The following is a 10,579-nucleotide window of genomic DNA, read 5'->3' as shown; positions in this document are numbered from 1 at the left end:
GGGCTCTAGGATGCGTGGCCTAAGGGCCCACGCAAATCCGGCCCTGGCTACTTCACCAGGTGTAAATTCGTTACCCTTGCGCTAATTCACTAAAATGCAAAGTTGCATCTCAGCAGCCAAATGCTGACGAAGTTTCGCTAGCGTTAATTCGTCAGTGCGAACATTTCTTAGCAATCTCTTGCGAGCATTCGTTTCTGCCTAGCGAAACTTTGCTTGTACTCTTACACTAAAATTCAATTAGAGCAGGGCCTAGGGCAGCGAAATTTTAGGGGCAACAAAATTTTAGGGTCAGCATGCCGCCCAGCCGCATCATTAGGAGCACTGGGGACGCAAAGCTCCCCAGTGCTTCTGTGCTTTAGAGCGCGCGGCTGGCGCTAGGACCCTGCGGCAATGGGGTGGGGCTGAGCGGAATCAGCCAGCACTGGTTGCCACTTAGTCAAATCGGCCCTGGGTAGATATAGGTCATATATATGTCTTTATTTTAACCCTCAAATGGTTAAAAAAATATGTTAACACAAAAATCTTTAATAGTTAGAACCTTTGAAGACAATTCCGCCTTAAAATATCAAAAAAGCCAGCAGCATACAGGATATGTCACTGACATAAGATTGAGGAGGATGTGGATTTATCTTATCAGTTTGCCAGGTCTAAACTGGCGACGGAAACTCTTGCGAAAGAGGTAACGTTCTGTAAAATTCGCACTTTAGTGAATTTGCAGAGTAATGATTGTTCTCCTGAGCGAAAATTCGCCTGGCGATAGGGCGCCTTTGCTAGCAAATTGTCCTCTACGCCTGTAAATTGTCGATATCCCTGTGGATTGTATTTCTGGTGAATTTTCGCTAGGGACGGCCACTTCGCTCTTTTATTACATAACCCCCAAAGGGCATTAAGGGAGGACGTCATGCCAGGGCTCTCTTGCAATTCTTCCAAGCTGGTTGAACTGGTATATTACCAGTAGGTGAAAGTTGCAAGGAGCAAGTCATGATAAATGAGCCGTATTCGTTTCACTTGGACAGATCATGTAAATGGCCAATGGTAAAACATGGATTTGTGAGTGGGGTGAGTTGTTTTTTATAGAAAAGCTCAAACAGCAATTAGAGAGCACAGAAGCAATAGAATGTTCCCTGTTTCAATATTATCTGCCAACAGAAAGACACACAGAGAATTAATATCAAATTCACTCCAGTATATTAAGCAGAATATACCTGTTTTTTTCTTCATTTGACTCAATATAGACTCAGTATAGAAACAAGTGGTGTTTTATTCATTTATATTCAGACACAGTCGGCTCCGTAATGCACTGATTTGATTCATTCTTCTTGTTCCTTATTCTCCTTGAGCTAAAAGTTTTCTGCCATCGGTTCCCTATAAAGAGGAAAGCAGAAGATCCTATATCAGGTTATTACTACTGCTGCTTCTCCAACTGTCTCACAAATGAAATGCCTGCTGGCACCATTTGTTCTGAGCAATAAGAATTGTTCCTGAGCGAGTGTTGATGGGCTATCAGTCTCCAGGAGAGTCACGGCTAGAGCTGATAAATTGCCGGCTGCTTCACTTTAACTGGGGAGAAGAATATGAAGAATACGAGAGCTTGTACAACCTGTTATTTCTCACATTCATTGGGGGACCATTGCATTAGGGCAGATGTTTCCAAACTGCAGGGCTCCTAGAGGTGCCGGAGCAGTGGCATTAACTCCAATTATATTTTCTAACTTAGATTTTGGGTCTGTCTGCTGAAACAACTTCAGACCAATGATTTGGGGCTCAGGTGAGGTCCCAGGTACTATTATGCTTCCCAGATTCATTCAGCTTACACACTACTGCTGCTCTCATCAGTGGCGTAACTACATACCTCCCAACATTTTGGAAATCAAAACAGGGACAAAAAGGTTGGCGCACATATCGTTGCGACATTTTTGACTACGCCCATTTTTGTAACCCCAACATTTCACAGGTTATAACAGTTTGAACATATTTCTGTTTTTTGTTTTTTAGTTATTACAGTTTTGCTAATGAAGGTGAATTACCCTTTAAGCTGAGAGTCTAACTTCTTCCAAGAGACCTGTTTATCCAAATTGTTACAATTACTTATTTTCTTATCTCAAAATTGTTACAAAAGTTTCTTATCTTCTGTTGTTGCTGTTCTGGGCTCTCTGGGCCAAAAGCCACTTAAGTTCGAAACTTTGTTTCTTTTTCTGACTGTTCAGTGAAGAAAAAAACGGGACTTTCCAGTACAAATGAGGGACTGCAGGTTATGCTGTCAAAAGAGGGACTGTCCCTCTAAAAACGGGACAGTTGGGAGGTATGCGTAACTAGATGTTACAGAAAATTCATTTTAGGGCCCCCAAAATATCCAGCGGTTGTCCTGTTTTCAAGTATATATTTTAACTAGTGATGGGCGAATTTGTCCTCTTTTGCTTCACTGAAAGATCGCAAAATTTCCGGGAAACGGCAAAAAATTCGGGAAACTGATAGAAAATTCACGAAGGGGCGAAAAATTCACGAAACACAAATTTTGACGTTTGCGGCAAATTTGACGCCGGCATTTAAGTCAATGGGCATCCGAATAATGTTGCAACGGTTTTGACACAAGCGACTTTTTTTTTTAAACCGGCGAATTTATTCACAGGCAGCGAAACGCAGAAATTCACTGCGAATTCACGCCTGGCGAATTTATTCGCCCATCACTAATTTTAACTGCACATTCAGTAGGGCCTCATTGGGCCCCTTGTACCTCTTGGGCCCCCCTGCAGCAAACCCATTACATTTTTGCCCTCCATGTTTCCAACACATTGCAGATATGAGCTATTTTGATTCCAAATATGGATGGCCCTTCCTAGTACTGTGTAATTCTGTCATTTGTAAATCTGTGGCTTTTCCTTTTTTATATAAAGACTTCAAATAACAGTTTGAACGTTGCCACTAATGATTCTTTTTAGGGATACTTACTAACCTATTGATTGGTTGCTGGGGGATACTATAACTCTGCATATATGGTCTTATCAACCTCCAAAATGTATCATAGCTAGGCCCTCACTATCCTGTTTCCATTCTGATATTTATATAAGAAGAAGCATTGCTCTGTGAATTGCTGTGATTGACCCAGGCCACTCACTGACCCCCAAAGCTATTGCTTCATCTGTAATCTTTACAGAAACCCATTGCTGCTCGTGGAATTAGATTTACAATCTCGTTTGGTTTCCTCATGCAGTATCCATTCATCTCAGGAGTGTTTGACGAGACCGTTGACAGTCGTTCTTTCCCAGGGTCAGAAATAAGCAAATATTCTTTAAAGTGATTTGTGAGAAATCAGACACTAATAAGGTAAGACATGGGCATTCTCTGGAGGGCTAGGCATGAACGGTAATACATGGAAATACAGATCATGTTGGCCGACCATTGTCTGTTGAATGTATTATGACGTAGATGATAATATATATGCTAATGTGTATTCCCCTAAGGTTTCTTCTTTTGTTTGAAAACATTGATATGAAACCAGAGGAAGAGTAATTAGATGGCAATCATGTATTTTCTGCAGAAAAAGAAACAACTGTTCGGCTTAACAAGAGAAACGAGAAGTACGATTGCTGCTAAGATTGACTGGATGTTTCTGGTGGAACATCTGCAGATCCAGGGATGTCTACTTTTGTCTTGTTCTGGAAGATGCATCTGACCAAGAATGGTGCCCAAGTCTTGCCTTACACTAGAACTAAAAACTAATAATTTGTCATTGTCAGCCTTTTTTCCCCCTATCCTATCTTCAGCCATCATGCCTTCAGCCCACTGCTTCTATTGTCATTTTTTTGGATTTTATCTCTTATGTATTTATTTCAAGAAACTAGGGATGCACCAAATTCACTATTTGGGATTCGGCCAAATACATGAATCCTTCATTGAAAGATTTGGCCAAATACTGAAGCAAATCCTAATTTGCATATGCAAATTAGGGACGGTGGGGAAAAAGTGGAAAAAAACACTTGTTTTGTGACAAAAAGTAATTTCCCTTCCACCCCTAATTTACATATGCAATTAGGATTACCATATGCTAATTAGGATTTGGTTCAGACAGGCACAAGGATTCAGTCAAATCCTGCTGAAAAAAACTGAATCTTGGCCAAATCCTGAACCGAATCCTGGATTTGGTGCATCCCTAAAATAAACCTACCTGCAAGTGGTTACTGCACATTTCCCAGAGCTGGTGACATGCCTGAAACTGCTCAGAAGCTTCGGTGCTGACCAAAAGAGGATGGTGGAAATCTAGAGGAAGGGGAAAAAATATTATAAGAGGATATAGGGAGTATAGATAAAGACAGAGAGGGAAGAGAGGCCATGTGTAAAGATACATATAAGGATCTGCACATTTGTGATTTTTCTTTTAAATTAGGCAATATAAGATTAAAGAACTGCCCTCACAGTCCTCTTTAGATTAAATTTGCTCTATGCTTAGACAACAACGACAAATTGTATGAAATTGTAGCCAATCATTTACCATAGTGGTGTAACACCCTCTTGGTGACCCCCTTGGTGCCAAGGTTGTACCATCTTGCCAATTCAGGTCCGGAGTCCCCTTTGCTAGGTGAAAGGCTACTGGGAAGTTCCTCTCCGGGCCTTCGTGGCCGAATCCTTCGTGAAAGATTCGGCCGAATACCGAACCGAATCCGAACCCTAATTTGCATATGCAAATGGGAAGGGGAAAACATTTTTTACTTCCTTGTTTTCTGACAAAAAGTCACGTGATTTCCCTCCCCACCCCTAATTTTCATATGCAAATTAGTATTCGGATTCAGTTCGGCCGGGTAGAAGGATTAGGCCGAATCAAAATCCTGCTGAAAAAGGCCGAATCCTGAACCGAATCCTGGATTCGGTGCATCCCTAGTTTATAGCCTCCCATGTACCATTACCCTAAGTAAACCAGTTAAAATCTAAGATCTGTGCATTGGACCAAGCGATATTGAAGGCATAACCACATCCCCATTGCTTTACCTATTGCTGGCTTATTCTCTGTATGGAGTCATTACCTGCATGCAGCTACCTAGTGAACTAGCATATATAGGAATGGGAGGAATTTATATAGGTGAGTGTACCTGGAAGGTAAGAATAGTAGGGGAAAGGATAGGTGTATCTCTGCTGAACATAAGAACTGGTACAGGAGCCCTATGCAAAAAGGCAGGGCTGTCCAACTGGCGATGCAGCCCGTGACCCCCCCTTCTGTGGCCCCCCACATGCTGTGTCTGTTTACCATATGTAAAATTTAAAAGGTATCACTACAGAGATTAACTGGCCCATGCATTGTTTAAACCTCAAATTCAGACTCTAATCCCCTGTATTGTTCACACTTATGACACCTCTATTGTTTATATCCTAAAGCCTGTACTGTTCACACCTGAGACCCAGACTGAAACTGCCCACATTGTTCACCTGTTCACACTTTATACAAAATGCTAATCGGGCACCAGCACTGTGTCACTGTATGTAGTACATATTAGACTGAGAGCTTTCCCTGTCTCCTGCTCTGTTCTGCCTTCCCTCCCTGTTCTCTGCTTACTCAGTGTTGCTTGTCTCATTGTGTGTGCCATTCTCTGCTTGCCCAGTGCTGCTTGTGTGTGCCATTCTCTGCTTGCCCAGTGCTACTTGTGTGTGCCATTCTCTGCTTGCCTAGTGCTGCTTGTGTGTGCCATCCTTTGCTTGCCCAGTGCTGCTTGTGTGTGCCATTCTCTGCTTGCCCAGTGCTGCTTGTGTGTGCCATTCTCTGCTTGCCCAGTGCTACATGTGTGTGCCATTCTCTGCTTACTCAGTGCTACTTATGTGTGTGCCATTCTCTGCTTGCCCAGTGCTGCTTGTGTGTGCCATTCTTTGCTTGCCCTGTGCTGCTTGTATGTGCCATTCTCTGCTTGCCCAGTGCTGCTTGTGTGTGCCATTCTCTGCTTGCCTAGTGCTGCTTGTGTGTGCCATTCTCTGCTTACTCAGTGCTGCTTGTGTGTGCCATTCTCTGCTTACTCAGTGCTGCTTGTGTGTGCCATTCTCTGCTTACTCAGTGCTGCTTGTGTGTGCCATTCTCTGCTTACTCAGTGCTGCTTGTGTGTGCCATTCTTTGCTTGCCCAGTGCTGCTTGTGGGCTATTCTTTGCTTGCCCAGCGCTGCTTGTGTGTGCCATTCTTTGCTTGCCCAGTGCTGCTTGTGGGCCATTCTCTGCTTGCCCAGTGCTGCTTGTGTGTGCCATTCTCTGCTTGCCTTACGCTAATTGTGGAATGTAAGCCTGTTAGTAGTTTGTTCTTGGGGTTTGTTAGCATTTGGAATTTGTTGTTAAGGGTCCCTAAGGTGTTTAATCATGTGTTGGGGGGTTGTTGTTCACAGGGAGGATGAGGTATATGGATTTATTTCTATGTTTTTAATATGACTTAAATTTTTCACATATGAGTGATGAGGGATTTCCCTGCAGTGAGCACCAACCATTTGGTTTTTTGGTGTGCTACCACCGTTAATGTGGATATGATATTAAAATTTCTTGTGGTAATATGGGTGTGGTTTACAGTGGGTTTGGTTTAAAAGGGGGAGTGGCCAACACTGACTTCCATTATCAGCCCTCCACCACGTAGACCAGTAAAATTTTGGCCCTCGGTACCACAGAAGTTGGACATCACTGATATAAGGCATTAGACAAACCTGTGTGTGAGGCTTTATGTGCCCTTTTATTTATAAATACAGCTATGCAAAGATGAAAAAATCCTGTGTTATATAACAGTGCTCCACATCTTCCAGTTCTGCTCTCCATACAATGATCATAAAAAACATCTGAGTACATTTTGTTCTTTAAACGTCTTCAGTATCTCCTCCTTTTAGAATCAACAGGATTTTAGTAGGCATCAAGCTTCACCAGAAAAAAAATGAATATGAAATTCATATTGGAATGTGACAGCCTGTGCCTGCCTTTCGCTAGGTCTATTATCAGAGTGCCCAGAGTGAGGAGTTTGGACAAAAGAATATGCTATTACTCTTTCAAAGAGAAACATTTCTAAAGTGCAGCGGCAGCGAGAGAATGGGAAACAAACCTTTCTTACAACTTCAGCCCTACTTTGGAATTCAACTTATTAAAAGAAAAAGTCAGCCAATAACAGTCCCACGTTACAGAAAATAGAATGCTTTTCCCAGGGGTCTTATAGAAATTCTTCTTATTTCCTTCCAGAGTAATAAACGCACATTGACCCTCAGTGTAAATGTCATTCATTTAGGTTCTAAGACCTTCACTCACCCATACTGTAGATAGGCCATCTTCCTTTAAATGACTCTGGTGAAACATGTCTGAATCATACTCCAAGGAACAGAGCGGGTACCTTCCCTCAGGAATCGGTTAGCAGATGTTCTTCAAATACAGAACCTACAGTACATATAATACAGAACTATAATACATTGGCATACATACACATGAGATAGGAGTGCAGAAACAAATCATAATTTTGAAAATACCCTCTACACAACCAAACAGGAACCCACATTTGGGGCTAAATAAGGAATAAGGGTCCATGGTTACACCTGCATTCGATATATAAATAATTTTCTCACCAGTTTTCATTACTATTACTCATTTATTCTCCCACTATTGCCTCCCCAACCCAGAGTTTTGTATTCCCCAAACTCCTTTTTGTCTATTTTTTGAACAGTTTGGTTGATGTTTGAGTTTCCATCTTCCTCATTCTGGGAAAGCAGTGCTTTTTGAGGGGGTTACATGAATATGAAAAGAATATAAATGAGACATACAGACTTCTTTATGCCCTGGCATTTGCATGTGGTCATGAAAACTGCAAGTATGTCGCGGCAAGCCCCAACCCAGGTCTTCAAGCCTCGATTCTGACCCAATATATTAGCTCTTTAAACTTGGGGAAAATACCTTTGCTATTGGCAAATTAATTCTGGAATAATTGCGGATGTCGTACCTTGCCTTATATGTGTATGTTTAAATGGGTGCAACTTATCCATATCAATATATAGAACACACAGACTGACACCCAGCCATCATACATACACATTCTGCTTTCATTACACAAGTCATATACTGTGGGTCATCAAAGAAATTCCTGGCTGGCTATATTTGTCTGCGAGTGGTACCTTTGAACAGAGTAAATAATTCTGCACCGGATAGCCCTCAGCTCAATATAGACTAGCTGAAAATGGTACATTACACATACACATCCTCTGCCAGGTTCAGAAGGTTGAGATGATATGAAGCTTCCAGATTATCATATATATGATCAAAAAAGATAGAGAATATATTTGATTCCCAACCAGTGGCTCCTTGGATGTTGCTTCCAGTGGCCTCAAAGCAGGAGCTTATTTTTGAATTCCAGGCTTGGAGGCAAGTTTTGGTTGTATAAAAACCAGATGTACTGCCAAACAGAGTCTCCTGTAGGCTGCCAGTCCACATAGAGTTAACCAAATAGCCAATCACAGGCCTTATTTTACATGCTTGTGTTGCTCCCCAACTCTTTTTACATTTGAATGTGGCTCACTAGTAAAAAAAAAAGGGTTGGGGACCACCGGTATATAGGCATACACAGGGCCGGACTTACAATTCAGGCGCCCCAAGGCCAGCTCCGTTCCCACGTCTCCTTCCGCTCCCTGTAACCTCCCCTTCCCCTCCCATCTCCACCCGGCCATTCCTTTCGGTGCGAGTGAGCACAGGCAGATGCAGGAATTGTCCAGCACTAGAGACATGCGGGAGATTTTCAAATCTCCCTCACCCAATCTCCAGGGCTTGCATTTGAATGCGGCTGGGCGCATGCCACCCTTGACTTTAATGGGATTTTATTTTTAGTATGCAGTGTTTTCATTTTCATATATAATTTCTTGGGAAACTGAGAGAAAAATCTGATTAAAAGATTAAATGAACCATATATTTAGCCAGAACACTTCAGAAGAGCTGTAGGGAGACGCAAGGAGAAAAAGTGATGTGCGCCATACCTTACTGTGATGCATTTAATGAAGATGTTAGTACAGGTATGGGACTCTTGGGCCATGCTCCCTGTTTTACCTCCCCGGCTTACAATAACCATTCAGTTGCCCATGACTCCCATTTTGGCCAAACATAGCCTGCACTCTGAGCTCCAGAGCAGGGGGAGCTGGGGGCTTGTAGGTTAGAGTGACAGGGGGGGGTCAGTCATTATGCCACTGGTATGGGATCTATTATCTGGAATGCTTGGGACCTGAAAGTTTTATAGTCTTTAGGAGGCCGATTTATCAGATTTCTATTTTTTCCTGAAACATTTTTTCTCTAAAAGTTCGTGTTTTCTATTTCTCTAAAATTCTAAAAAATTTAGATTTATTAGGATTTCCACTAACTGAGGGATAATCAAGTACATGGTATTTTCTATTATTACAGAGGAGCTCTCCTGGCATCCATTGCTGAACTGCAGCTCTCAACACTCTCCATGATGTAAACATGAAAGATGTCCAGCAAAACTCTAAACCCTCCTGTTTGAGCTTTCGGACACTGGAGGATCCTGCCCAGCCCTGGCAGGCCTATTGAACTCCTTTTTAGCCTACATTTTTGCCGGATAGGATTCCCTATCTCCACTGTGAAACAAGGTTCAGCAGCAAAACTGTAATGGCTGTGAGCACATGGCATTCGCCTTTTATATTGGTGCACAGCGACAACTTGTGGCTTCCTTTGGGATCAGCCATGCTGCACCAATCCAAGAGCTCTGCCCCTGGAAACTCCACTCTCAAGCCAAACAGGGGAATTCCCAGACCATGAGGTCTTAGACCATAGGATAAACACTACGGGTCCCTACAGAGGTAAGGAATTACAAAAAATTAAGACCTTAAGACTTTAAAAGTCACTCTATGGGAAATGTTTTTTCTACATTTATGTCTTAGCTTTCTGAATATTGGGTTTTGGATAATATATTCCATACCTGTAGCCGTAGAAAGAGAAATATGGGGTGGCACATTTATCAAGGTTTGAATTTCAAATTCAGGTGAGTTTTTAAAACTCCCATAAACTCCCATGAATTCGAAATTTGATCAATCGAAATTTATTATAAAAAAAGATTTTTCATTAAACTCGGTTGAATAGGATTGACCCTTTGAATTGAATTAGATTTGAATTTTAAAAACTCAATTTGAGTTTTTTCCTTCCGAAAAAAACTTGAATGCCAGGAAGGCTGCAAACAACTCCAAATTGATCCCAGGACGTCACTCATTGACTTAAACAGCAATTTGTCCGATTTTAGGTGGCGAATAGTCAAATTTGAGTTCTTCAAGGCCCAGAGTATGTTAAATCTCGAAAATCAATTTTTTTTAAAAAACTCAAATTGGTTTTTCATTACTCCGTAGTCGAATTTGACAGTTTTGATCATAAAAAACTCAAAAATTTGAATTTCGAATTCAATTTTTCAGTTCGACCCTTGATAAATGTGCCCCATGAAATAAGTGCATTTTGGTAATTTTATAAATGCTAAACCTTAAGTAAAATATATGCCATATAGTTGTCTTTTATACAAAAGTGCATCTGTCAGCGCATAAGAAATACCCCAATGTCACCGTGACTTGTAATATAAGCAGCGACCAAGAATGCATCTTCCAT

The 10,579-nt window shown here is 41.6% G+C and overlaps 1 long non-coding RNA gene across 1 annotated transcript; it reads right to left on the bottom strand.

Annotated features, from left to right (window-relative positions):
• Window positions 1–745: 745 nt before the first annotated feature.
• LOC121400060 lies at window positions 746–8,328 on the bottom strand. The gene is made up of 3 exons (XR_005965524.1): window positions 7,250–8,328; window positions 4,166–4,257; window positions 746–1,365 (listed from the first exon to the last, which is right to left on the bottom strand). It is a non-coding gene; the product is annotated as an uncharacterized LOC121400060 (long non-coding RNA).
• Between the last annotated feature and the right edge of the window lie 2,251 nt (window positions 8,329–10,579).

Source organism: Xenopus laevis, chromosome 2L, assembly GCF_017654675.1.
Source record: "Xenopus laevis strain J_2021 chromosome 2L, Xenopus_laevis_v10.1, whole genome shotgun sequence".
In the NCBI taxonomy this organism is placed as follows: Eukaryota; Metazoa; Chordata; class Amphibia; order Anura; family Pipidae; genus Xenopus; species Xenopus laevis.
This window is presented reverse-complemented; position numbering and strand designations above follow the sequence as displayed.